Below are 27,348 nucleotides of genomic sequence, written 5' to 3'. Positions count from 1 at the left end.
TGCATTCGTTATACTGTAAAACGATTAGGCCACTGGCGACCTAGTTGCGAGATAGGTCCCAGAGGCTCCTTTTTGATATTCGAGAGGTTAGTCTCCAAGTTGCAGCTCCCCCTCCGCGGCGTGGGGAGGGGGCGAGAGGCCCCAGGCCCTGGTGCCTGGCTCTGCTGGCCTCCCCCCTCCCCGCTCCCCCTGCCCGGGATGAGGCCGGGGGCCTGTGGGGTGGGAACACGTGCTTTGGGGTCCTCACCCCTGGGGATGGGGACCCCCCCCGCCACCCCTCCGGGGCCACGGGCCAGGGCTGGGCCCCCAGGGGCCAAATCCTAGTTTTACCTTCTTCCTGAGACTCGGGGGTCAGGCCTGCCAGGTCCGCCGTGCGTGTGGGGTGTGGGTGTGTGTGCAGAGCGTGTGTGTGTGTGTGTGTGTGAGCGTGTGCAAGGGCGGCGGTGACGGCTCGGCGGTGGGCCGTGCTGGTCTGTGTGTGAGAGGAAGTGATCTTAGCTATGTCTGCTGTCCTGCCCCGTGCCCCCGCGGTCCACCCAACCCCCATGGCTCCACGGACCCTCAATCCACCTGGGACCCGGGGCCCGTGCCGCCCAGCACCCCCCGGTTCCCGCCTGGCCGCCCGCCGCCCCGTGGGGTGGGGCCACCGCCCCTGGTGCAGCCCACGCAGCCCTCAGCCACGTTGGGTTTAGGTTTGCTTGTTTATTCGTTTTCGTCTTAATTCAGATCTATTTCATACTTGGTTTGGAAACTTTCAGACCCAAAAGAGCAAAAACTAATAAGAGAGGCTGGGGTGTCCCTGCCCTGACCCACTACAGCTCTGGGGGGGTCTGTGTCCCAGACCACAGGACGGGTCCTGCTCACCCCTGTGGAAGGGCAGCCAGGGTGATCAGGAAGGGAATCGGGGGTCAGGCGGGCGCTGGGCTTCCCACATGTGATCGGAGCCCCAGGGTGCGTGGACCTCCGAGGCTGTGGGTAGGTGGGCCCTGGGCACAGGCCTGAGCGGAGGCGGTTTGCAGGCCCAGAGGTTCTGGACTGCATCAGGGGGGGGTGTTGATGGTGATGGGGGGGCAAGGGCTTTGTTGGTTTGAGGCTGGAAAGCTCACTGTGAAGTTTCATTGCTCTTTGAGGGGAGGGGCACGCACGGGCTGTCCCAAGTGCTCCCATCCAGACGCCTGGGGGCTGCCCCCCAGTCCCAGGCAGCCCCCAGGCATGGCCACAGCCCCCCCCCAGCCCTGCTCCCTGCACTCTGCCTTCCCTTCCCCCCCAACCCCTGCCAGGCAGGTGTGACCTGCCCCCCCCCAAAGCTGAGCCACCCCCAGCCTCTTGTAGGTCCCAGCTGGGAGGGGGGCATTGTGGGAGGGGGGGCTTCAGCACTCCCTGACCCCCACCCCAGGCTCCTCGTCCTGCTGACTGCGGCGCTCTCTTGTGGAGGGCCCTTGGAGGAGACCTTGGTGGGGGTTGGGGGTGTGTGTCTTCCAGCCAGGCCTGCCCTCCGCAGAGGTCTGATGGCCGCGGGCTGGGCTGGGAGGACCCTGGGTGGGCACATGGGAGCTGACCTCAGCCCTTTCACCCACCTGTCCCTGCCCCAGAGGCTACAGCTCCTTCCTGCTGGGGCTTCAGGCTGACCATGTGGCCCAGAGGTGGGCCTCTTCCATCTCAGGCCCAAGGGGCAAGCTGGCACAGCCCAGGGCCCACAGCCCACCAGGGACCAGGACCAAGTCCTCCTGGAGTTGGGAGGAGGCCACAGCCCCTAGGTGGGGGTAGGGGGCGGGTGAGGCGGACCCCACCACCCCACCAGCTCCCCTCTGGAGCCCCCCTTGTCGGCCGGCCGCCACCCGTGTTTGCACTTTCATCCGACCAGCCCTGGGGAGCTTCTGGGGCCAGCTGCCCGCCCTGGCTGTGCACAGAAGGGCTTTGCTCTCTCCTCTTGACCCCCGCTCCAACGTGGGTCCGGCCCCCTCTCCCCCACCCCGAAGCCAGGACAGGGAGGGGCGCCGGCCTCCCAGAGAAGGCCTGACGGCGCTGCTCAGGCCAGCACAATGTCCCATGACCTCTGTCCTTTGTTTATAGTCACCGTCTGTTTTGTTGTTCTGGGTAAGGAAGGCTAGAGCTGCAGGTGAAACTTTAATAAGAATCTAATGTGAATGGCTGCTGAACTCTTCCTGCGCTCCGGACGGGCCAGGCCGAGCGTTTTGCACTAATGTGTCCCGCGGTGGACGTGGGGTGGAGCGTTTGCAGACGGGCGTGGCTGATGATTGTATCTGCCGGGGTGCTCCTCCCGCCGCGTCTGGAATGTTCCGCGGGGCGGGCGGCGGCGGGCCTGGGCTCAGGGGGGGCCTTCCAGAGTGCCTTAGCATCTTTTGATCATTTTTCCCAAGGAAAACCAATTAGGAGAACCAGACCCTCCCCTCCTCTGTTTACAAGACGACTAATTCCTGTCCTGTGAGCGTGACCCTCCCCACCTGACCCCTGTAGACCGAGAGACAAGCCACTCAGTATTTATGAGATAACCGCACCTTTATCCCTAAGCTTGACTATTAGCAATACGCATATACTACATAGAGTCTACATAGAGCTAAGTCTATTGGCGCCTTTTGGAGAGAGAAGGACTGGGCCAGTCCCAGCGGCCGTGGCGGGCGGCCCGCCTGGGCTCCGCGGCCGCCCCCCACCCCTGCCCTCCCCGGTGGCCGGGCTGGGCCCCAGGAGGCAGCTGGGACGAGTGCAAAGGCCCAAGAGAAGGGACCGCAATGTGACAGATACTGTGAGTTCGGTGGGGCTGCCCGCTTGCCCGGCCAGCCGGCCGGCGGCCTCGGTACTTGAAACCTGTCTTGCTTTCTGCACTGTCTGGTCTCACCCAGAGTTCTCTGTGGTTGCTTAACCTTGCACTTGATGCGATCGTCTTACCCTGCCCTTGAATGTGGACCAGAGGCGAGGGGAGAGGCCTCTGGGCGTGCGGCCTGCGGCCCCAAAACGGCTGTCCGGGTGCTGGGGCCCCGGGAGCCGGGCGTGTTTCTCCTCCATGAAAACTCATTCCTTGGCAGCCTTTCTGCTGGGAAGAAGGAGGAAAGCAGGGGCTCAGCCTGGGAGCAGCCTGCTCGGTTCCGGCCCTGACTCTGTCCCCATGTGACGGCCGGAACCTCCCAGCACGGGCTGGGTGCGTGCCACCCCCTGCCGTGGACGGCTTAGATTCCCCTCCACCGGGTTATCTTTATGGAAGTATTCTGCTGCAAGTCGAAAAAGGCCTATGGCCCATTAACCACCTGAAAACTCAGAGAAAACCTCTGCCTGCCTCTCTGCCAGCAGTAAATCCTAAACACAGAATTGAGAGCTCAGAGCCGTCTTGAGCTTTAACTACTGTTTCTGAATGTTGCTGCTGCATACATTTGTCATTATGTCAGCCAGCCAGCTCCGGGCGTGTCCCCCGCCAGCGGCCAGAGACGGTGGCGGTGGGGGGCGGCGGGGCTCGGTACAAGGTGTTTCTAACCTGGCAACAAGGGTTTTTGGTTTTTGTTTCTTGTGTTGTTCTGTTTCTTTGAGAAAAACGAAAAGGAATGTGATGCAGCATCTATCTAAAGCATTCAGATTGGACAGCCCGCTTGAATTCTGATCAATGCTTCTTCGTCAGCGTTTTGCACATGGTTGTCATTTTTATGTCAAAAGAAGCCAAAACTTGCAATACTATTTTTAGCAGACAAAAAATAATAAAGAACTAAATATAAACCATATAAATATTTTTGACTTGAACATTTGAATGGCACTGGGTGCAAATAGACCATTCATCCTTTGGACAGACTGTTTGGGGGGAAAAAAGAGACTTTTGAAAAGGAGACGGTTGTTGTAAAGAGTCCGTGGAGGGGTTAAGTAGTACTGTAACTCACGACTGTTAAAAATCAATAAATAAATTGTCCTGTGCTGTATAGGAGGCCTGTTCCACAGTAACGCTGAGTTCCATTTCAGTCTCAGAAGAGACTGGCTTTTTTTTTTTTTTCTATTTTCTTTTTTCGTTTTTTTTTTTTTTTTTTTAAAGAAGGAGGAAACCTCTGTTTGTTCCTCCTGCGCCTCCCTCTCTTTCATGCTGCTACTTGGCAGAATTCAGACTGTTGCTTTTTCGCCACGGCTGACACCGTATCATAACTCAGAGGACACAACATCCGCCAGCGACCAGGAAACCGAGGGCTTGCAATGTGCTCAAAGCCGATCCAGGAGGTGGAAATCCGTTACAAACAAAAGGATGTGATCGTTCATTGTAAAGCGCTTTGTAAAATTCACATTTACAGAATAATAAAGTCAGTTCAAACCCAGGTTGCCTGCACTTGGCTCCTCTGTGGGGTTGGGAGAAGCCAGGGAAGGGCGTGGCTTTGTTGGAGGCAGGGTGATCAACCGTCCCAGGAGGGGCACCCTCAGGACCTGGGAGCCCTGGGTGGGAGAAGGGGCCATCCCCAGGCTCACTGCCCATGTCCACACCTGGTCCACTTACCTCTCCCTGCCCCCAGTGTCTTATGAGGGAAGGGGGCTGGTGGGCAGGATGTCGGTGGAGGGGGGACCCGTGCCTGGGGTGGTGCGGGTTGGTCCCGTGCCTGGGGCGGGGGGCCGAGCCTCCGGTGCATTGAGGGAGCTCTCGCTTTCATTGTCTGCAAACTGGGGCCCCTGGCTCACCTGCCTGCCCGTCCAGGTGTGCATCTGCCCCCCGCCCCGCCCTTCCCCTCCTCTGCTCCTGGGCCAGGCCCGCCCCCAGGTGGACGAAGCGGGAATTGCAAGTGGGCAGAGCGGGTTGCCTGGCCCGAGAGCCCCCGACTCCACCCCCTGACCGTCTCTGGAGCCATCCCTCCAGGTTCCCCAGGGCTGGTTCACAGATTCAGGCGTGGCAGCTCTGTCCGCCCTTCACTCCGCTGCTATACCCTCAAGGACCTTGCTGGGCTCCAGCGGGCAAGGTTGTGCGTCCGTTTGTCCCATGGACTTCAATCAGTTCTCAGGTTCTCACGTGAGACTCCAGTGCTGGGACATCTAGGTGGTGGGCTCCTCACTTCCCCTGTCCTTGGAGGATCTTGTCCAGAGGGGCCACCGCTGGCTTTCTAAAGGCACCCCTGGCCTCTCCCCTTTCTCAGGCTTTGTAGCAATTGTTCTGCCCAAGCCGCTGTTGTTTAGCCACTCAGTCGTGTCCAACTCTTTGCGACCCCACGGACTGGAGCCCCAGGCTCCTCTGCCCACAGGATTTCCCTAGGCAAAAATACTGCAGTGAGTTGCCATTCCTTCTCCAGGGGATCTTCTCCACAGAGTAAACCTGCTTCTCTTGCATTGCAGGCAGATTCTTTACCGCTGAACCACCTGGGAATCCCTGCCATAGATGGATTTATTTAATCATCTGTTTATCTTGAAACTGCCCCCCAACACGGGGGGGGGGGGGCGGAGAGGAGGGGTCTGGAGGAGGAAGGGGTCTGTAAGTCTGCTGGGAGTGACGTTCCCAGAAGGGGGGCCGGGTCCCCTGGAGCCATGGCCAGGGTGGAGCAGGCACAAGGTCTAACGTGGGTGGACATGGTTTCCAGATGGGCCTCTCAGAGGGGCCACCCTGCAGTCCTCTCATCAATATCTGGGAGCCTGGTCACAGGCAGGCCCAGGAGGAGCCCAGCCTGCCCGCCCCACCCCGCACCCAGCCCTGGTCCCCCACCTGGGCTGACGGAGACACCCAATCTCTGGGCCCCAGACTGCACCCTTCGAAGGGCCCCACTCAGGCAGCCCCATGCCCCCGGTGGCAGGGACAGCTGAAGCTGGGGCTGGCGGGTGGCGATGTGAGGAAGGGCTCTGCTCTGAACCCAGGAGTCCTGCCACATTCTGGTTCAAGCTGCCCAGCCCAGCCCCCGCCCCGGGGTGAGCTTCTGGTTCCCCTCAGGACAGGATCCAGCACCTGCTGGCCCGGCTCTGTCCTCCCCAGCCTCCGTCCTTCAGCCAGCCTCCCTGCCCTTGCAGCCTCCACAGAAACTGGCTGAGGCATCAGAACCTTTGCATCCCACCCCTTTGTCCTGTCCTGGAAGGGGGTGCGGCGTCAGCAGGACCCAGAGCTCGGCCAGGAGCCCTTTGTCCTCCGGAACAAAGGGTCAGAGCCCAGGGCGGGGGCTGGGGGTGGGCTAAGCCATGGGGGAGGGGTGCCCTGGTCCATGCCACCGCAAGAGGCTGAGCCCTGGCCGAGTGAGGACCCAGCCTGCGCAGGGGTGACCAGCCCGCTCCTGATCCTTCCTGGCCTTGAATGAGCATCACCACTCCCTCAAGGCATCCCAGTGGTGCGGGAGGGTGTCCAGGCCTGTCTGCTGTGGCCGAGGAGGCCTGGGTGGTCATTTATGGTTCTGTGTTGGGTCCATTCCATCTGGCCAGGAGGGTCCACCAGGAAGTGGATGCAGACGGTTGTCAAGGGACTGCTGGGGGCCTTTGCCTGTCAAGAGAAGGAGAGCGGGGCGGGCAGATGGGAGTGGGTCAGGGCCCAGGGCAGGAAGGGAGGGTGGGCAGGGCAGGAGGGAGGCACCCAGCTCTTTGTGCCACACAGCTCGGGCACACGGGGCTGGGGGACAAGCGGAAGGTGGGTCTGGTGACACAGCGCGGACAGGACTCCTGCTGTGACGGGGGCGGGGGGTCGTTCAGACCACAAGACCATCTCCCCTGGGGCTTCCCTGGGGTTTCTGTAGCCAGCCTCAGAGCTGGGGCTGGGAGGGAGCCTGAGGACTCTGGGGTGGGGGTGGGGATGACCTTCGCTCCAGATGGCCTCACAAGGCCAGGGCTGGGCGGACCTCCAGCCTGGTCTGTCTGTCCTTCTGGGCTCGGCCTGGGGGAGGCCTCAGCAACAGCAGAGGCTGAAGGATGCTGTTCTGGGTGGGTAGGCTCTCCTTGATCTGAGGTCCCCGCCCCGCCAGCCCCAGGGCCCCTTGCAGAGGTGGGGCCCCCCTGCAAGTTTGAGATTGGGGCGCACGGAGAGGAGTGAGGCCAGGGCGGGGGAGTAACCATGGGCCGCTGGCTTGGGTTCTCATCCAGACTGACGCCCACCCCGCCCTCGGGACACAGGCCTCGCCCAGCGGAGGAGCTGCCTGGCCTCCCGGGACCCTAATTGACTAACAGCCCCAGACAGACGGCAGGGCTGGGAGCGGATGGCACACTGCTTCTCAGGGAGGGTGGAGAGCCCCCGATTTCCAGGAAAAGCGGGCTGATTCTTGGGGAGGGGAGGGCGGTGTCACGGGTGGGAGGTTTGAGAGAGAAGCCTTGACGAGGGCCTGGGGCAGAGCCTGCCTGCCCTGGACCTCAGCCCCCCGCTCCATGAGGGGAGCCCCCAGCTGTGTAGCTCTGTCCCAGTTCCATCAGGTAAGGACAGAGCGGCCCTGGGGAGGAGCCACGTCTGCCCCTCTGGCCTCCTGAGGGTGGGCAGTTTCCAGACCACACTGGGCCCCCCAAGCAGGGCAGCTGGGGTGCCAGGAGGCAGCTCTCCTGACCCAGAAGTTCCGGGGTGCCCCGCACCAGTGCCCCAAACAGGCCACGCCTGCTGGAAGCCCTGTCCCCCCCAACTCGGGGCATCCGGCTCTGTGGCCCTCACCCCACTCAGACCCTTGGCAGCCCTTCCCTGGAGCAGGGGCAGGGGCAGAGGTCATACGCCCAGCTGGGAGGCTGCTCTTGGGATGGGAGAAGGGGAGGTCACCCCAGTGGCCGGTGCTCAAAATTGGCCTCTGGGCAGGAATTCCTGGGCAGCCTCCCTGGGGACAGTGCAGGGGTGGGGCTCTTGACCCCCAGAGGACCTGCAGTCTGGGTCATCTTCCTGAGCTGTCTGTCCAGCATGTCTCATTGACCCTAGCTGACCTCCGCCAGCCAGTGTCCACGCAGGGCCTCACTGGAGTCCCATCACGGTCCTGGGAGGAGATCCCACCACAGTCCCATTTTTCAGATGGGGAAACCGAGGGGCAGAGAAGTTTAGGAAGTCACCTGGGCACAGCTGGCAGGGTCTGAACCAGGCCTCTGCCTGGCACTGGCCTCCCTGCCCCTGCCACCGGGCAGCAGCTCTGCCCGACTAGAGGGAGTGTCCCCAGGCTCGAAGTTTGGATGGGCTCGGCCGGGAGTTGCAGAGGGTGGTCCGGCTCCTCCCACCACCAGGTGCCCCCATCCATCCATCCATCTCTCCAATCAGTCAGAGGCGTGCATGGCCCTAACCTCACCCCCACTGCAAAGGGGGTCCTCGGCCATCTGGGATTGGAGCTGAAACCCTGGGGAAGGGTGCCTGCGGCCTCGGCCAAGGGTCAGGAGGGAGGAAGTGTGGTGGGCAGAGGTGTTTGGAGGCAACACAGCATCCGTTACAGAATTGTGGACCCTGAGGCTCCCTCTGGCGGGGTGGGGAAGGACAGGAGCCCAAGACCCCCGCCACCCTGCCCCCAGGGCCCCATCAGTTCCAGAAGGTCCCTAACTCAAGAGCACCCATCCCTGCTGAGGAGCATGGGGTGGGGAGCTGGGCGGGAGGAGCGTCCCCAGGCCAAAGCAGACTCTAATCTTCGGGGAGGGGCTCTGGGCCTTGGACGGGCTTGCCACCCAAGTGGGGGTGAAATCAGACCCTTGAAAGCCCAAGGTGAGGAAGAGGATGAGTGGGAGGCAGGAGGTGGAAGGTGAAGCCAGACTCCCCCTACCCTGGGGCATTGCTGATAAGGCTCCCTCTGGGCTCAGAGACTGGCTGCAGGGGTCTGGGGCTGCACAGCTGAGTGGAGTTCTGTGCTGGGGGTCCATGTCCGCCCAGGCCCTGGGCAGTCACTGGGCGTCAGGACCCCCCACCTACCCCATCCAGGGCTCCTGCAGGGGGCTCTCAGCCCCCTGGCCTACACCCCCCCCCCCCCCCGAGGTCGGGGGGAGGGGGCTCCAGGCTCCACATCTACCCTGGTGTAGGGTCTAGAGAGGCGCCTCTGAGACGGAGAAGCGGCGGGGAAGCTGGCCAGCGGTGTGGAAGCGAGTGCCCAGCAGCTGGCAGCGCAGAGCGGGGACTGGCCTCAGCAAGGTGGCCCGCCTGCGAGAAAAAGCGGATCACTCCAACTCGCCCGACCGGTGGTGCTGAAATTCAGATAAGCCGGGCGCGTGATCCAGCCCGCTTTGCGGCAGACCCACCCCAAGCGGGAACACAGAAGTGATTAGGCCTAAAAGCTCGGGCCATTTAGCTTTTATTCGATTGGCAGCGAGGCCCGGGGTGCCCTCTGCTTCTGCCGTTTGATTATACATCTGTGCTCAAAATACTGTTCCTGGAACGGAGGGGCCGCAGGCCGCCTTGGAATGGAAATCAATTTGATTAGAGAGCAGTCAATTACCGTGAGGAGCAGGCTGCCGTCCACCTCCGCAAAACACAGGCCACTTTCCGAGGAAATGCCAGCTTGCTCCGCGCGGGCGGGGGCGGGGCAGGACCTTTGTGAAAGGGGCAGACCCGGTGTGGGCGGGGCAGACCTTTGTGGGTGGGACGGGAAGGCCTGGTGTGGGCGGGGACGGGGCGGGGGCAAACCAGGGGGCGGGGCAAGCAAGAGTGGGCGGGGCGGAAGGGGCGAGGTGGAGTGGGGCAGGCCTGCACCGCTTCTTCTCTCCCTCGGAGAGGCTGCTCTTTGTCGCCTTCTCCCCGGGATTCCTCCTGCAGAGACAGGGCTGCTATGTGTCTGGACCGCTCTGGGGGCCCTGACCAGGGAGGCAGGTCTCCACCTACTCCTGCATCAGAAACAAGATGGGAGCTCCCCAAGTTGGTCTGGACGGGGTGGTGCCCCCACGACCTGTCCAGTCCTCCACTAGACCTCGCAGCACCTCTGTACTGAACTCAAGGTGCCATTGAGGGCACAGAATGGGGACTGGAGATTTACCCCTTCCGTCCTCCTGGCTGGACACCCTCATGCAGTGAGCCACCTGCAGACTGGTATACTTCAGCCCTGCACTCAAGAGTCAGGTGGGCCTGTGACAGGGTCCCAGCTCCATCCTCTGGCTGGGGGACTTTTTGTAAAATAGAGCGATAGTTTCTACCTTGCTGGGGTGTCATGGAAATCAGAAATCACGCCTCCACTCAGTGTTTCTAGATCATCTACTCTGCACCAGACACAGTGGCTCATGCATTGCCACTGCCCCCCAAAAGGAGCTCTGACGTCCATGGTTTCATTGGCCAAGGGGGGCACACCATCCGCTGGGGGCACCAGGCTGGCAGGTTCAAGGAGAGGCCTGAGCACTGCTGGTGCAGAGGGTCTGTGGCCCCCACATCAGGGCCATCTGCAGAGGGCCTTCCACGCAGTGGACACATCTCCCCTCCTCGCCCTTCCTCACACGCCCTAGAGAGAGAGGCGCTGGTTCCCATGTAACGGACGGGAAAGTCGAAGGCTGCTAGGGCCTGGCTCAAATCTCACCATGACACTAAAGTGGTACAGCCTCGGTGGAAAATAGCCTGGCAGTTTCTCAAAAAACTGAACGCAGAATCACCATCCACTCAGAGGCTTGCACCCCAAGGACTTAAAGACAGACGTTTAAACAAGATTGCAGACCGTGTTCTCTGTAGAAGGTGCGCAGTAACCAAAAGTAGAAACAACCCATGTGTCCATCAATAGATGAAGGATAGCAAGATGTGGTCCAACCCCCACAAGGAAGTATTATTCAACCATAAAGAAGAATGAAGGGCTGACTCACGCTGCCTCATGGGCAAACCTTGAAAACATGATGCTGAGTGAAGGAAGACAGACACCATATTGTTCAATTCCATTTATATGAAATGTCCAGAATAGGTCAAAGCAGGTCGGTGGTTGCTAGGGACCAGGGGAGGGAAGGAGGGATAAGAGTGATGGGTAGAGGGTCTCAGTCTGGGGGGACTAGTTTTGAAACTAGACAGTGGTGTTAATTGCACAACCTCATGAGGAATGTACTTAATGCCACTGAGTTGTTCAATTTACAATGATCAGAATGGCAAATTTTATGTTTTATGTATTTTACCACACTTTAAAAAAAAACCCAAAACCGTTGTCCAGCGAGTGATGGAGCTGAGATGGGAAGTTGAGTCAGGCCGGCCTGGGCCATCCCCCTCCACCCAGTGCACCCCAGAATAGGGGCTTGACGCAGAGGGGCCCAGTTCTCAGGCAGGACACCTCCTGTGTGTGGGTGGGGGGCCCACCACACCGGAGTCTGTGTGCTGTGAGCAGGGGGTGCAGCAGGTTACTTTGCCTCCCAGGCGGGCACCCCAGTGGAGGTGAGATGCGCTTCTGCACTCATTGAGCTCTTGTCTGATGGGAGGTCTGCCCCTGCCAGAGCTTCGGGGTCAAAACAAAGGGCTGAAGGAGGCGTGTGCTGCAGCCTGGATCTGGCCCCAGGGCACACTCTGGTCCCTGAAGGGTCGGCCTAACTCCCTTCCAGACCAAGGGAAGCTTCTAGAAACCTAGTAGGCAGGCAAGGCAGTGAGGGAGGGAAGAGCCCCACCGCCAGCCCATGTGTTCCTGTGAAGCCCAGCCCGCCAGACTGTGAGAGGAAGGGCCCCCATCCTCTCAAGTCCCTCAACCACCGGGGAGGTGAGTGTCTTGTCCCCTCACAGAGAGGTCTAAGCCACCAAGGAGAAGCGGAGACCCGATCCAGGGCTCTGAGTCCAGGGCTTACAGGCACCCACGACAAGGACAGGGACACTCAGGCACGCGGTGGGGGGAAGAAGGAAGGGAGGGAGGGTCAGTGGGCGCTTTGGGCAGCGGTCAGGGATCGGGAAAGGCTTCCTGCTGAGGTGTCCCAGAGCGGCTGCGGGAGCAGAGGCAGAGTCTGAGCCAAAGACGGGCCCAGAGCCTCAGCCCCAGCGGGGCGCGGATGCTCCTGCGGCCTCGAGTGCCCGGCCCACGACACCCCTCCGTCCCTCCGTCCCTCCCCCACCAGGCCCCTCTGTGGATCTGGGCTGGGGCCACCTCCAGCCCTGGGCGGGAGGAGAGGCCGCCCCAGGAGAGACAGCTGTAAGTCAGCCCCGCACGTTGGTTCGTGACGCGGCTCTGAGTCATATGCTCCCTGCGTTCGTCCGCAGAGTGGAGCAGATGGTGGTGCAGTAACACTTTAAATTAAGGATTCCAAAAGCACATTAAATCTAGATTGAATAAGACAGTTATTGTATGGAAATTAAAGGCCCATTGGTTCCTCTCTGAGTATCGAGGTCCAGCAGCACCTCTTCCAATCTCTTCCCGCCTTGATTGCGAGGGCTTTCCACACCAGCCCCCCAGGGACCCCCGCCTCACATGGACCTCAGTTTCTGAAGCCCTGTCCCCCTGGCCTTGCTCCGGAGCTGACCGCAATTCCCGTGCTGGAGGCCAACGAGAGCCGGGTGCCACCCTCAGACTGGCCTGGGGGGCTCTCATGGGATCCTCCAGAAGCTGCTTGCACTTTGTCCATTTTGTAGGAAAGGAGACCTAGGCTTAGAGAGGGGAAGGGACTTGTTCCAGGACTCTCTGCTGGGGCGGGGGGAGGTGGGGGCAGGGGAGGGGGCGGGAGGGGACACAGGGGCCTGAGAGGGGTCCTGCCAGAGATGGCCAGGTGGACACGGAGCCTGGTGAGCCAAGCTTTGCTCAGCAAGGGCGGCGGGGGAGCAGCTCACCCTCTGTACCGTCCTCCTCCCCCACCATCCTGTCCCCCCAGTGCGAGAGGGAGGGCCCCTGGGAAGAGGCGATTCTGGGACCACCGCCCCCCCACCCAGGTCTCCTCAGACCAGGGGATGGAAGCTGCTAAGTGCCTGATGAGTTCTTGTGGCCACAGTAAATCTGGTCACTTCGTCCCTCCAGAGAGGCCCAGGAGGAGGAAGCCAGCTCTCTGACCTCAATCAGGTGAACCCCACCCGTCACTGCAGTTCCTGTAACCGGCAGCCCTGCTATTCATAATCAATCCGCTGGCCCTAAAAGCTTCAGGGGGAGCGGAGAGGCCTCTGGCAGGGAGGGAGTGTGCATATGGCCGGGAGTCTGGGCGGGAGGCTGGGGGCGTGGGGACCTACATGGGGTCACAGCCGGTCCAGCAGGCCTGCTGAGAGACACCTGGAGGCCGGCCTCTGTCCCCAGAGTTAGGTCCAGGACCCCCGAGTGGGGGCAGGATGTGGGCAGAGGCCTGCCCTTCAGCCAGGCGGGCCCCGCTGGCCAGGGTGGCCAGATCTATCAAATGAAGATGCGTAGTGAAAGTGAGGATAGTTGCTCACTCCTGTCTGATTCTTTGCGACCCCATGGACTGCAGCCCGCCAGACTCCTCTGTCCACGGGATTCCCCACTCCAGGAATACTGGAGTGGGCCCCTATTTCCTTCTCCAGGGATCTTCCCGACCCAGGGATCGGACCCAGGTTTCCCGCATTGCAGGTGAATTCTTTACTGTCTGGGCCACCAGGGAAGCCCATCTTTCTTCACACCGACCTTCACATTCACAAGGAATAACTTTAGTTCAAGGACTTCCCATGCAGTTTGGGGACATATCATTGTTTGTTTGAAATTCAGACTGAGCTGGGTCTTCTGTATTTTATCTGGCAAGCCCCCGCCCTCGCAGGCTGCTCCTTCCCCGGAACCGGGGCTCTGCGGCTCAGCCTCTCCCTGTCTGTGCCCTGGCTCCCCCGCCTCCCCTCCACCTCTGCCCCAGGGCCTCCGGAGCGCCTCTTCTTCCTGATGGCTCTCGCGTGGCCTGTGTGGACCTGCGCTTTGGGTCCCTGTCTTCCCACCATCCTTGAGCGTCCAGCCCCAGGTGGGGCCCCACACTGGTCCCGGGGTGCCCTGCCCACCATGGCCACGGCCTAGCCCTTTGCAGCTTCCTCTCCTCGTCTGTGAAGGTGGGATGTCTGCTTCTTGTGACAATAGTAGAAGTCACCCTGCCCGCTTTTCTGGGGAGCTCGGGACCCACAAAGCCACGAGGAAAATGAGGGGAGGGGCCCAGGAGAGGCTGGAAGGAGCCAGTCCCCTGCCCCCTGGGAAAGGGGAAGGGGAAGGGCCCTGCATCCAGTTAGACCCCGGAGAGGTCCCCAGCACACAGGGGCACCCCAGAACCAGAAGGACAAAGGTGAGGGGCAGGGGTCGGCATGTGGCCATCCCTGACGGCCTGACCTTCAGGGGGGGCCCCTGGGCTGGGCTCCTCGGACACCACTCTGACCCCCCGGCCCCCGCCAGGCCAAGGCCAATGTGTGCACAGCAGCATCACCTACCCTGCAAAGCAGCTCCGTGTGTCTGATTTCTGTTTTCTTTAATGAAAGATAGACGGCTAACGATGACAGCAGTTGTTTCTTGAGCCCTTGCTGTGCCAGGGATGGGCAAGCACCTGCCTTGTTTGTGGGGGCTCTCACACACTCCTGGAGCCCCACCCCAGGGCTCTCTCATCCCCCAGGGACCCCACACTCTCTCCTGAGCTAACACGTCCCCGTGTCCCTGAGCTGTGTGAGTTCCGGTTTCCTCTGGGTCTAAGGGGCTCTGGGGCAAGGGGTGGGAAAGGAGGCGGGGGGTGGGGGACGCTCAGTCTTTAAAGGGACTGAGACCCTGTAGGCTGTGATGGGGGCCTCGGTGGAGAGCGGTGACGGCAGGTCCTGGGAGCTGGAGGGGCTGCTCTGATCCCACCCTCCACTGTCTGGCAGCCCACCCGGGGACACCCCAACATAGAGACTCAGACCCCCAGGTCTCCCCTGGGTGCCCACGCGGAGGCCCAGAGGACCGGGAGGGCCCCCGCCCTCGGCTCTGCCTGCTGGGAGCTGCCGTGGGCACTGCTCCCTTCTTGTGTTTAACCAGCGAGGTTTCAGCTGGGAAACTGTCGCCCGCAGTCTGCAAACATCCCTTCCCGCTCCGCCGCGCCGCCTGCCAAGCGCCGCCAGCCGCCAGCTTGGCTCGCAGTCGGCTCACGCAAGCTGCCCGGCCTGGCACCGGGCTCCCGCCCACCGGGCTCCCAGGGAAGCTGGCAGGGGAGGGCGGTCTCCTTCTGCACTCCGGGCCCGGCAGTCCCACAACAGGGCTCCAGCCTCCCCGTGTCCCCTACCCTGGGCCCCCCACCCTGTGGCCTCTGCTGTGGTCCCAGGAGCAGTCTGGGACACCCCACCCTGCCCGCCACTGGGAGACACCTCAGGAGGAATTCCAGGATGCTGGGGGGACGAGGCAAGTTTGGGGAGAGTTGAGGAGCCTTACCGGGGAGCAGGTGTCCCTGAGGCTTGGGGACAGGCCGCCTCTTGAGGTCCACCCTGTGCCAGGGTCCCAGTCCCACCCCGGGTCCCCTCCACTGGCCCCTGGTAGCCAGCCAGGGTCACGAGCTCCTGGGGTTCTCTGGGGTGTCCCTGTCCCCAGGCAGATGCTGATACCAGCACCCACTCTGCCAGAGGAGGGACCACCACCTCAGGACCCTTCCCATCCTGAGCCTGGGCTGAGCACCCCCTGGAAAAGGCCCTTCCACATCTTTTTGGAGAGGGTGCAGCCTCCATGGGCCAGAGTCTCTTCCCAGTCAGACCCCAGGCTCTAGGGGCTCAGAGACCGGGCCGCACTCACCCACTGCGGCCCAGACTCCACCCAGCCTTGCCGACTGTTCTCCCCAGGCCCTTGGCTGGCAAAAGGGGTCCCCCAGTTTCCGAGCGGCTCCTAGGCCCCCAGGGGCCCCTCGGCAGCTCTCGGGCTCAGACTTCAGGACTGAATCGCATGATTTAAAATTAATCATCACACGGTCCCACGGCCTCACGATTAAGTGCTTGTTCATCCCGATTATGTCTGAGAGCGATTCGTTGTTCTCTGGGTGACAAAAATCACCTGCTTCAGGAAGGGAGCCTGGGGCAGCTCGCACCCCCCAACCTGCACCCGAGGAGGGACCCTCAACCTTGGTTCTGAGGTGGCCTTGGGGGGCTGATGGGCAGAGCGAGGGGTGGGAGGGGGACTGCAGGGGCTCAGGGATCAACGAGAGACTGTGCGCGTTTCCGGGCGCGCCCCGACCATGGGAACGGGTCACAGCGACGGAAGGGCAGCTCTCGGGGCTGGGCGAGGCGCTGCAGGGGCTGCAGACGGGTGCCTTGGGCTTGTTAGTCTTGGCTCTTCCGTTAGAAGCCCCACTTGGGTCTCAGTTTCTCCATCAGAAGAGCGGTGACGATCTTCACCCCTCCCATCTCCCGGGGGGAGGGACAGAGGGACTTCTGCCCGGTGGTGGGAGGAGCCAGTGGTGTGTCCCCCAGTGGACCCTGTGGCCTTTCCGGTCACCAGGCGGGCACTGGGGGGCCAGGACCGCCTCTCCTGCACCCGCAGTTCCTCCATGAGTGTGTCTGGGCGCCTGCCTCCCGGGGCCCCAACTTTGTGAGCCAGGTCATTCTGGAGCCGCCCCACAGGGCCCACTGCGGCCCACGCCTCCCGTGTGTCCAACACAGGACAATTCCCCCCACTGCCAACCGGGAGAGGGTGTGCCCACGCGTTTGTGTAGGTGGCAGTGAGGAGCTGAACGTGGTTTTCAGACCCTGGGGAGTCAGGTGGACCCCCACCTGGGCGCCAAGACAGAGGTTGGGGTTGCTAGCCCCATGACCTCGGAGGTCATGCCCCAACGTCACCCCCAGACTCCTAGGGGCCCTGGGATGGGGGGAGTCCCTGGGGGCTGACACCAGTTCACCCCCACCCCCCAGCCATGCTCTCACCCGAGCCAAGGTCAGCAGGGATCTGAGCCCACGGCCCATGCCACACCTGCTGGTCCAGCCCCTGGCCCAGCACAAGGCCGTTATCCTCTGAGCGTTTAAAAAATTAGGCCAAACACACGTAAAGAGATTTTTTTTGCGAGGGAGGAGAAGATGTGAAATAATGAGCTAACAAAAGAAATTTGGTCCAACAACATCTTTTAACAAGAATTGACTTTAAAATGATGGTTATTAACCATATTTCCTTTCAGGAGCAGTTAAAGCTACTTCACAAGGTGAGGCAATTAATTTTTAAGTTTATGCTGAACATTATAGCACATGAGCCATTAACAAGGCGGCAGAATTAACCTCCCTGCACTTGGCAGATGGCCGTGGACACACGCCGGACCGACCCAGCACGGGCGCCCCAAGAGGGATGCAGGTGAGGGGGCGGCCCAGACTCTCCTGCCACCTCATGTCCGGCAGCTGGCAGGCACAGGGGAGAGTCCAGGGAGACGCAGGACTTAGTCTGGGGAGGGGTCAGAAGTCAGGGCTGTTTGGAGCTGGGTCAGAGGTCAGAGGCAGGCTGGGGCCCCTGCCGAGGTCCTGTGGCTGACCTGCTGGCCCAGAGTCTGAGAGCCCTGGCTGCTGGGACCCCGGAGACCCTCGCCCGGCTTCTGGCCCTGGGACCTCCCCAGCTGATGCCCTGATGCCCAGGGGGAGCCCTTGGCATTCTCCCTCCCAGGTCCCCACCTTCCAGGGCAGGACTCGGGGGCCAGGTCAAGGTGCCATGCTGGGGTCAAGGTCACAGCAGGCAGGACCAACTGCTGCTCCAGCCTGGTCTGACCCCGAAGTGGGCTCTCTTGCCTGTCTCGGGGCCTCAGTCCCCCGCCTTTGCCCGCTGCTCTCATCGGCCAGGGCAGGGCCGCTTCTCCAAGCCCAGCTCTGGGGCCCCGGGGGCCAAGGTGGGGGCCACATGGAGCTTTCCCCAGCCCGCACCCTCAATGGTGCCCAGCGTTCCCTCTGCAGGCTCTGTGCCCTTGTGCCCTGTTTTCCCTCGGAGGAGGCTGAGGTGGCAGGAGAAGGGGCGTGAACGAGCCTCTTGGGGCAGCACGAACACGGAAAATGCCGCAGACATGGTGGCATCTCAGGCCCTGACACCCATGCGGGAGGCAGCCTCGAGTTCAGGGTCAGAGGGCAGCCCAGGGCTCATGGTCTGGGCCGGGGGACAGGCCTGCTCTGGCCGGGCCTTTGGACACAGGGCCTGGGAGGGAGGGTGCCCACCTCCCCAGGGGAGCATCCCAGTGGCCCTCACGTGGTTCTCATCTGCCAGCGTTGGGTTGGAGTAGGCAGCGTCAGGGGTTCCAGCATTTCCTGAAACGTGGCCCCTTTAAATACTAGACCCCACTGAACCTTTTTGTTGTTGTTCTTGTTGGAAGCTGTTCTAAAAGCTGCCCCCAGGTGCCCTGCCTGCTCAGGACGGGTCACTGTGGGGCAGGCCCGAGTTCCAGCTCCCTGCTCCCTCCATCTGAGTCCTGCAGCCCCCAGCCCCCCGCTGCTTCTCAGCCACGGGTGGGCGCCGGAGCCAGAGACCTCACTCAGACTGAGAAAGCGTCTCTGGTGTGGGCCATCCAGGCCCCGCTTCCCTGAGTATCCGGGCCCCTCCTGCCCACCGGGGTGGGTTCGGTTGGGCCGTGCATACTCAGGACCTGCTTTGACCCCTCGTCCCTCCCAGGGCAGGTGGTGAGGGCGGAGAGGGGGTCCCGGGGCTGCCGTCCCCGCATCTCGCCGTGGGCCTCCGCCAACGAGACTCAGATGGATCTAAGAGCAGCCTGCACAGTCTCATACCTATAACTTTAAATTAAAAAAGCCATGTGCTGTTATGGGTTCTCCCGGCAGTGCAGCGAGGCAGCCCCATAAAGATTATATTATAGTACGAGCCATTATGTGCCGAGTCGACTATATATACATTTCTAAATGGTTCGGCAAACAGCAGCCTACTTATGGGCACGAAAGGAGAACTGGTTCATTTGGGGTAACAAATGATCCTTGATTTGATTTTAAATGCAACGACAGCCAAATTTATTTCTTATTTAATCACTTCCCTGTGCTGTTGAGAGCGGGGTGATATTAAACTCTCCAACGCGGAGCAGACTCCGGAATCAGGCGAAAGAGGCGAGCGAATAGATTATGTTTATAGGGCAGTGGGAGACCGTGGAGCGAGGCACATAACCGGAATGGGCGTTTTTGTCATCTCTACAGTAGCTTAGATCATGATTTCTTCCTGCTTCCAATTTTTCAGTAATAAAAATATAGGCAATGTGATTCTCTTTGCATTACAGATAAACCATCTTGATTCTTTATTAAATATTTTTATTAATCTGAAGGACTGCAAAGCGCTGTCGCCGATAAATCAGGCAGCGAGCCGCCGTCCGCCTCTGCTACGGGTTTCTGTATTCACGGTCCGGCTGCCTTCCGTCCCTGCGTTGTGGCCACGTGTACTCAGCAGAAGTGGCGCTAAGGGGTATTTGTTCCTCAAAATCCCATCGGTTTGGGTAATCGCTCCGCAGTCCTCAGTTTTGTGCCTATTTGATTAGGAATCGCTAATCTGGTGTCCCTGCCCGCTGGGACAGGAGGGCCGTTTTGGCCCTTGCCGGGGGCTCCTGGGGGCTGACGGGGGCTGGGGGGTCTTGGGGCTCTGGGAGAGGCCTTGGCCCCGGGCAGTTGCCAGCAAGCATTTGGGGCCCTGGAGACCACGGAGGCCATGTGGTCGTGAGTGGAGGACAGGCCGAGGGTCAGCTGCAGTGGGCACCCTGGTCCCTGGGTGGGGACAGCCAGGGTGGGGTCCTCTCGGGAGCAGGGAGCCAGCTCTAGCCAGGTCCCCCTTCTTGGGAGGCCTGTCCTCCTGCCATGGCGGGGGGTATGGGTGAGAGGGGACAGGCTGTGGTCACCAGTGGGGGCAGTTTCTTGCTGGTAAGTTTGTTTTTCCAGCCTCTGCGGTGGACCCACCCAGAGCTGGGAGGGCCGTCTCCCTGGAACGCTGTAGGAGGTGGTGGTCCCTTGGCCTCCAGCTATGTGCCCCACCCCGTCCGCTGGGCCCGCCACCCTGCATGTTCACCCTTCACCCCCAGATCCGTTTACTCCCCAGGGGATGGTCACCTGTGCGGCTCTGATGACCGCACAACAGAAGGGACCCTTCCTGGGGGTCCCCAGGGGGTCCCCAGGGGTGTCTGCTCTTAGGTGGGGTGCCGATCTAGGCCTGTCCCAGCTCTGGGGTATCTGTGAGAGGTGGCACCTGGGATGGGGCCTTGGAGGGGAGTCCAGGAGCCTCCCAGGCTTAAAGAGAGTGTTCAGGCGGCTCTGGGAATGTCGCCAGGCGGCCCACCGATGGCCAGCATGGGAACAGGCACATGGGACAGTGACAAGAACCTTAATCCTGACCCTAACCCTAACTCCGTGACCACGCCCAGAGCTCGCGGGCCAATGCAGACACGGCTGCTCTCCCCAACACCTGGCCCTTCCTGTCCAGCCAGCCCCACCCAGCCTGCCAGCCTGCCAATCCATCCAACAATGACCAAGGTCTGGTGGTCCCTCACCTCTCTGGGCCCCTGGGCTGGCTCCAGCCAGGGGCTCGCCACTAGCCAGTCTCTGGCCCCTGAGTCCTCCCTATGTAGGTCAGCCCCAGTGACCCCACAGTCAAGGCCCCAGTAAGGTCCTCATCCTGCCAATCAGGGTCTGGTGGCCCCAGGCAAACATACCCCACACCCACTTTCTGTCCCAGCAGGGCTGCTGGGGATCCTGGTGAGCGGAGGTGGGGGCGAGCCTCTGGAAGGGATCCTCGCCCTCCAGGCCCTGGAAGGACCCCCCCGCCCCAGGTCCACCTTGGCCAGGTGATGCTGGAGGAGCAGTCTGAGGAGGCTTCACAGGGGAGGTGCTGTGGAGAAGGCCCTGTGTCCAGCAGGAGCCAGGGCCGGGGAAGGAGCAAGCTTGCAGGGGGATGCAGGGGGCAGGGGGAGGGTGGTAGCAAGAAGATAGGGGGCAGCGCCACAAGGGGTAATAGGGAGACCCCAGGATGCAGGCTGTGCTGCCTGCAGCTGCCAGTGGGCCCCCGTGCTGCCCGGAACAGCCCCGAGAGGCTTACCCAGCACAGCCTGGGGATGGCTACACGTGGGTGCCCAGCGCTGGACAGGCAAATGTCCAGGGTCCCCATGAGAACCTGTGATGTGCAGAAGAGGAGAGAACCAGCGCCAAACCCGGGTCAGGCCTGAGACCCGAGCCTGGCCAACCCCGAGGAAGCAGAGGTGACCGGGAACACCACCCAGTCCAGCCCGGGTGTCTCAGCAGGCTCTTGGCGCCCCACCATCCAGGGCAGGGGGCACCCAGCTCCATCACCTCTTGGGCTTACTGGCCAACCGGGCATGCTCAAGGTCTGGGCTGCAGGCGGTGCACTTGCCCGGAGGTGGGCGGTGCCCGAGCGCCCAGCAGCTGCTGCTGGAAGTGCCCCCCTGGGGGAGGGGAGGGAGGGCGGCCGGGCGGCCTGGCGGGGCACCAAGGGAACACCGCGTTCCCACCACCTCCTCCTCGCGGGCCACTCTGAATGCAGCCCGTGTGTTCTCCGCGGCCGGCCAGAGGCCAGTGATGCCAGGCTGGGGGAGGAGAGAGAAGACGGGGAGGCCACAGGCTCCTCTGTGACAGTCCCGAGGGGCGGGGGCGGCCCCCATGGCAGAGTCCCCCGGAAGAGGTGGGGCTGGTCAGAATCCCACCTGCTCCTGGGAAGTTCTGGTCTTGCTGGGGGAAGGGGTGGCAAGTAGGGTAAGAGGGGAGCCAATTAACTGTAAGGAGCCACTCCTCTCTGCGCCCGGCTTCTCAGTGGGCCTGGGCCCCCAGGGGTAGGACTGTGACCACGTGAGTGGCAGGACGGATGGGACCCAGGTCACGACACTCTGCTCCCCACCCCGGAGCTTCCAGCTCACTCCCCCCACCTGGACGTGGGGGGCCCTAGTCCTGAACAGACTTGCCCCCTTCTGGCACCCTGCATCCCAGAGGGATCCCCACATGTGGGGAAGGCCTCACGTCAAGCCGCATCCAGCCGGGGTGCCGGGTCACCCCAAATGCTCTGCTACAGGAGAGCCAGGGCTGGTGCCCTGGGCCTGCTCTCAATTCTGATTTTCCCTCGTGAGATGTTCTGCCCTTGATAAGGTGCAAGGGCGTCCTTCTTCTCGTGGGACCCCGCCCCCACCCCCACCCCAGACAGGCGGCTGGGTGGGTCCGTCCGGGTAGAGACAGGCATCACCCAGGGGGGACTGGCCGTGCCACCTTCCGTCCGGGTGCCTGGATGACCAGTGAGCCCTGTGCAGAGGCGGCGCCTCTGGAGGGTCGCCCTCGAATATGCAGGGGAGTCAAGCCCCTATGGCCACAGAGTGCTGGCCCTTCTCAGCTGCCCTCAGGCTAGACCTCCGAGCCTCTGTTTCTCCCCAGGGGTGCGTGGCCAGGCTGAGGTCTCTGAGGACTCAGTGGTGGAGGCTGCGGGAGACCCAGGACAACTCTGAGAGGGTGAGCCCCGGTGGGGAGACCCCTTGGGAAGAGGCCATTCATTCCTGAAATGAAATGGATTCTGTTTAGTTCAAATCCTGCTGGCGGTGTATCTGCAGGGCGTATCTGGGGGGCGCTCGGCAGCTCTGGTCCGTGGGACTTGACAGAAGTGGTTTGGAGATTCTGAGGCTTGAAGGCGAACGGTGGCTGGGGGCTGCGGGCTGTACCTGCGGAGGACGGTGCCCAGGCCGAAGTGGGGGCCCTTGGAGCCTGAGCGCTGGGGCCTGGCCAGGAGGCCCTGCCCACCTGTACCTGCCACCGCCCCCCAGCCTTCAGTGAGGATTCAGGACTCTCCTTGGGGCCCCCATCCCAATGCCCAGTCCCCCTCGGTGACACCTGTGCTGAGCTGAAGACAGCTGTGTGCGGAAGCAGGTCAGTCAAGGTTCACCTGGGGTGGGGGTCAGAGGGTCCAGACAGCCCCTTCTGCCTGCATCTGGGACTCGCCCACCTCCCCAAGGGTAGGGGGCCATCCTGGGGGGTGACAGCTTCTGTATCGGCCAGTGAAGGTGCGGGCAAGAGCACCTACATTAAAAGGAAGGGAGTCCTGACGCCAGACAGCACAGACGAACCCGGAGGACGTTGTGCTCGGTGAAATGAGCCTAACACAGCAGGACAAACCCTGCAGATCCACTTGTACGAGGGCCCTAGAGGAGCCAAACCCAGAGACAGAAAGTAGAAGGCGGGGGCCCGGGGCTGGAGGATGGGAGGGGAGTAGTGACTAGTGGGGTCAGGCGGTCAGCCTGGGGAGGTGACAGAGTCCTGGGGACGGACGTGGTGATGGTTGCACAACGACGTGAGTGTGCTTCATGGCAGAGAACCGGACGCTAAAACGTGGTGAATAAATCTTGTGTGTGCATCCGTGTGTGCTAAGTCGTGTCCGACTCTTTGTGCCCCCTTGGACTGTAGCCCACCAGACTCCTCTGTCCATGGGATTCTCCAGGCAAGAATACCGAGTGGGTTGCCATGCCCTCCTCCAGGGGATCTGCCCCCACCCAGGGATCGAAACCACGTCTCTTTCGTCCCCTGCATTGGCAGGTGGGTTCTTTACCCCTAGCACCACTTGGGAGGCCCTTCATTATGTGTATTTTACCACAGTTGAAAAACCTTTGCAAAGATATTTTAAAAATTCCCAGGGGAGAGAAAAATCACCCGCACCGGTGACCTATGTTAAAGGGACACCTCAGCCCTGAAAGCCCCACCTGGGTGGGGAGCAGGCAAAACTGGGGCAGGAAAGCAGAAAGTCCTGAAGGTGAGGCAGCGTGAGTCCCAAAGTACGAAACCAGTGTTCACACGAGTGCACGGCCATGGAGAAACGGCTGAACGGCAGCAACAGCGGCGCGGGGCAGCCCTCCCATGCAGACACCCAGGTAAGACGTTCAGACACCCCGGGGGCAGGACAGCCCCCCAGGAATGGGCCGTGCACAGACTTCCTTCCAGAGGATTAATCACGCAGAGGGAGGGAAGGAGGGATGGCTGAGGGGAAACGGACCAAACCTCAGCCAGGGACCAGGGTCGCCGTCGGTAGTGGACAGGTCAGGGTGATGGTCTGCACCCCTGGTTTGATGGTGTGAATGGCATGAGAAGGCCGCCTCACCTCTGAGGTCACCCCCAAGCCCATCATTCCCGTCCACTCAAAACACCAGACAAACCCCAGCAGAGTGGTCATCTGTGAGATCCCTGGCTAGTCGGATAAAGTATGGAGTTCAGTTGATTTTTTAAAAACGTCTTCCTAAGGACGGCCAGGCAGCCCTCGGGTAAGATGTGACCTTGCAGGAATCGTGGCCTCGGAGACTGGACGCCTGGACCAGGGCCTGTACACGCGCCTCCAGCCGCAGACCCCAGGCCCCAGACCACTGTGCAATTGGCAGATGGGGCTGCCCCCGCTCCCCCTCACACCCCCCAGAGTTACCTCACACGCCTCTGTTTCCGTGTCTGAGGCCCACAGGACCGTGAACAGGTGGGTGACATCTGTCCCAGGGAAGGCGAGCCTGGGGTTTAGGACGCGTGGAGCTCAAGGGGCCCTCGGGGAGAAGAGTCAGGCAGAAGGGGGTCAGAGTGGGTCCGGCGCTCAGCAGGGCGTCCAGAGACAGAGTGGCCGGAAAAACCACATTTTAACCCATCATCATGTGGACAGTTTTGTTATGAAAAACACCAGAAAGCCATTAATGTAAATCATGAAATATTCAGCAAGGAAGTCGCTGAAACGTCTCGTGTTCCCAGAAACGGTGCCGAGCGCTTCCTGCAGCGGGGACGCCCGAGCGTCAGCTCTTCAGAGGCCATTAGCTCAGGGATGGGAAGTGTTAGATCATCGCCTCGTGGGGGGCGGACGCCAGGTGAGGGAAGGGAGGCCACCCCCGGGGCAGCAGCCACGTCCACGTGCACTCCGACTCCCAGGAGCCCGGCTCGTGCGGGGGGACCGGCCCCGGGGCCCCCGAGTCTGTTCCCAGAGGGGGCGGGCAGCTGGCGCAGCTGTGAGCGCCGCTGGTCTCTGCTGCTCTGGCCGCCCCCTGGCTCCCGGCTCCCGGCCACCTGTGTGGGCGCCCCGTGCTAACACCTTCCCAGGGTACAGCGTCCTGCCCCGAGCGGCGCCCACAGCAGGGCAGCTGCCACACCTGCACATTTGCGCTGCGCTGGGCTCACAGGCCATCTCTCATTCCACCCTGACCGCCCTCTTGGATCTCAAGCTGGCCGCCGTCCACGAGAAGACTTGGATCCACATCTGTCTGGCTCTAACATGGTGCTCTCGCTTCTCCAGTGGCTCAGCTGGTAAAGAATCCGCCTGCAACGCGGGAGACCTGGGTTCAATCCCTGGGCTGGGAAGATCCCCTGGAGAAAGGAACAGCTACTCACTCCAGTGTTCTGGCCTGGAGAATTCCATGGACTGTATCGTCCATGGGGGCGCAAAGAGTCGGACACGACTGAGCGACTTTTACTTTCACTTCACCGTCATCCAGCCCGTCTCTGAGCAGCTCCCGCTACAAAAACACAAGATGACATCAGGCGGGGAAGAAGGCGAGGATGTGCCCGTTGGCATGGCTTCTATCAAACAAACAGAAATCAGCAAGGCTGGTGAAGATGTGGAGAAGCTGGAGTCCTGGTGCCCTGTTGGTGGGGATGGAAACTGGTGCAGCAGCATGCAGCATGGGAGGTCCTTGAAAAATTGCACAAAGATGTACCATACAGAAATCCCACTTCTGGGCGTGTACCAAGAGACCCAAAAGCTAGGATTGGAGAGGTGTTTGCACACTGACACCCAGGGCGCTGTTATTCACAGTAGCCAAAAGTGGAAACCCACCAAGTGTCGGCTGATGGAGGAATGGTTAAGCGAAATATGGTCCATGCACACAAAGGCAATTGTTCAGCCTTAAGAAGGAAGTCCTGACGAAGGCCGTGACATGGGTGAACCTTGAGGACATTGCGCTCAGTGAAATGAGCCCAAGACCGGAGGATGAACACTGTGTGATTCCACTCGTGGGAGGCCCTAAAGGAGTCAGATCCACAAAGACAGAGAGTAGATGGGGGGCCAGGGGCTGGGGAGGGAGGGGAGTCAGGGTTTAATGAGGACAGAGTTTCTAATTGGGAAACTGAGAAAGTCCTGGAGGTGCATGGTAAATGTACTTAATGCCACTTAACTGTTGCTGTTAAAAACTGGTTAAAGGGGTAAATTTTATGTTACGTGGTTTTTGCCACAATTTAAAAAATAAATGAAAAGAAGATGAGGAGGGTGGAGAGTGTGGATTGAGGGGCCGGTGTGTCCCGGGAGTGATGGTGAGACAGACAGGCAGCTTGCGGTCTGAGGGCGACAGTGGCCCCAGGAGGGTGGCCTGGGGCCACGGGGGTGTTTCAGCACCTCGGAGAGAGGCACCGCACCTGGACCCTGGGAAGGACTGGCCGGACGGGTCTAGGAGGGAGACCGGGCCCTTTCTGAAGACAGCCTGCTCCTCGTTCTGCAAACAGGCAGATGCTTGATGAGGCACCCCAGGATCTTGCAACTCTGGCCCCACAGGGCTCCCCGGGGAAGGCTGCTCTGACTCCTTATGGGGAAAGCAGCATTGGAAGAGGGCCCCGGGGCAGGCTTCCCCCTGCCCAGCCCTGACCCCAGTGACCTTGGGGAGGCTCCCGTCCACCTCTACGCCTTCTGATTCCACCCACGTCCAGAGGGTCTTCCTGGAACCAGGGTGCCCATCCATGCCAAGGGCAGGGCAGGGAGGAGGGAAGCGCTAGTTTCTTTTGTGTGTGCCTGGCCTGAGACTTCCTTACACCAACATTCTCAGTGCAGGGGTGGGGGGTGGAAGAGGCAGGCAGTGGTCCCCAGGCCCTCCTGGGAGCTCGTTGCTCGTGTCACAAGGGGGCAAGGGGGTGTGCGATTGGCCCTTAGTACGCGGGGACGACATGTGTGAGCCAGCTCCGCCAACTGAGGACAGTCCCTCCCTGCAGGGCTGATGATATCTATGTGAAAAATCAGCTGCGAGTCCTCCAAATGCTATTTCCGCATAAAGCACACAGCCTTCCGGAAACTGAGCCGGGGGTGGGGGTGGGGGTCAGGGGGACTCGCCACTCGGAGTCTCTGTGACAAGACTCCTGGGGATGGTTAAAGACGGCCGGCTACAGCACAACTCCTCTGGCCCTGATGCAGTAGTGTTCACGGCGGGTCACTGAGGCCGTGTGTGTGCACAGCTGCCCGCCAACCTGCTGGTGCTGGCCCAGAGCGAAGTGAGCTTCCTGTGTGGGGACCACCATCTGAGCCTCTTAGGGGCTCCACCCGCAGCAGAGGGCACCGTGGGTCCCTCTGGAAGTCAAATCCCACTTCTTTTTTTAAAAAAATATTTATTTATTTGGCTGCATCAGGTTTTAGTTGAGGCATGCAAGCTGTTAGTTGCGGCATGTGGGATCTGCTTCCCTGACCAGGGATTGAATCCAGGTCCCCTCTTTGGGAGCATGGAGTTTTAGCCACCGGAGCACCAGGGACGTCCCAAATCCCACTTCATTACTCGTCTGTGTCACTCTTCTGAACGGCGATCGTGACCGTTCTCTGTGAGACAGGCATTCTCTTAGTGGGCCACAGTAACCACAGTATTTCCCTCTGTCAGGGTGAACCCTCCAACGTGACATCATTCATTCAGCTTCCCAGGTGGCCCAGGCAGTAAAGAATCTGCCTTCAACACAGGAGACCCAGGTTACTTTCCAAC

The 27,348-nt window shown here is 61.1% G+C and overlaps 1 long non-coding RNA gene across 1 annotated transcript; it reads right to left on the bottom strand.

Annotated features, from left to right (window-relative positions):
* Positions 1–3,699: 3,699 nt before the first annotated feature.
* LOC139031185 (uncharacterized) lies at positions 3,700–9,392 on the bottom strand. The gene is made up of 2 exons (XR_011483572.1): positions 9,315–9,392; positions 3,700–6,427 (listed from the first exon to the last, which is right to left on the bottom strand). It is a non-coding gene; the product is annotated as an uncharacterized lncRNA (long non-coding RNA).
* Positions 9,393–27,348: the final 17,956 nt, after the last annotated feature.

This window comes from Odocoileus virginianus, chromosome 2 (assembly GCF_023699985.2).
Source record: "Odocoileus virginianus isolate 20LAN1187 ecotype Illinois chromosome 2, Ovbor_1.2, whole genome shotgun sequence".
NCBI classification, from domain to species: domain Eukaryota; kingdom Metazoa; phylum Chordata; class Mammalia; order Artiodactyla; family Cervidae; genus Odocoileus; species Odocoileus virginianus.
This window is presented reverse-complemented; position numbering and strand designations above follow the sequence as displayed.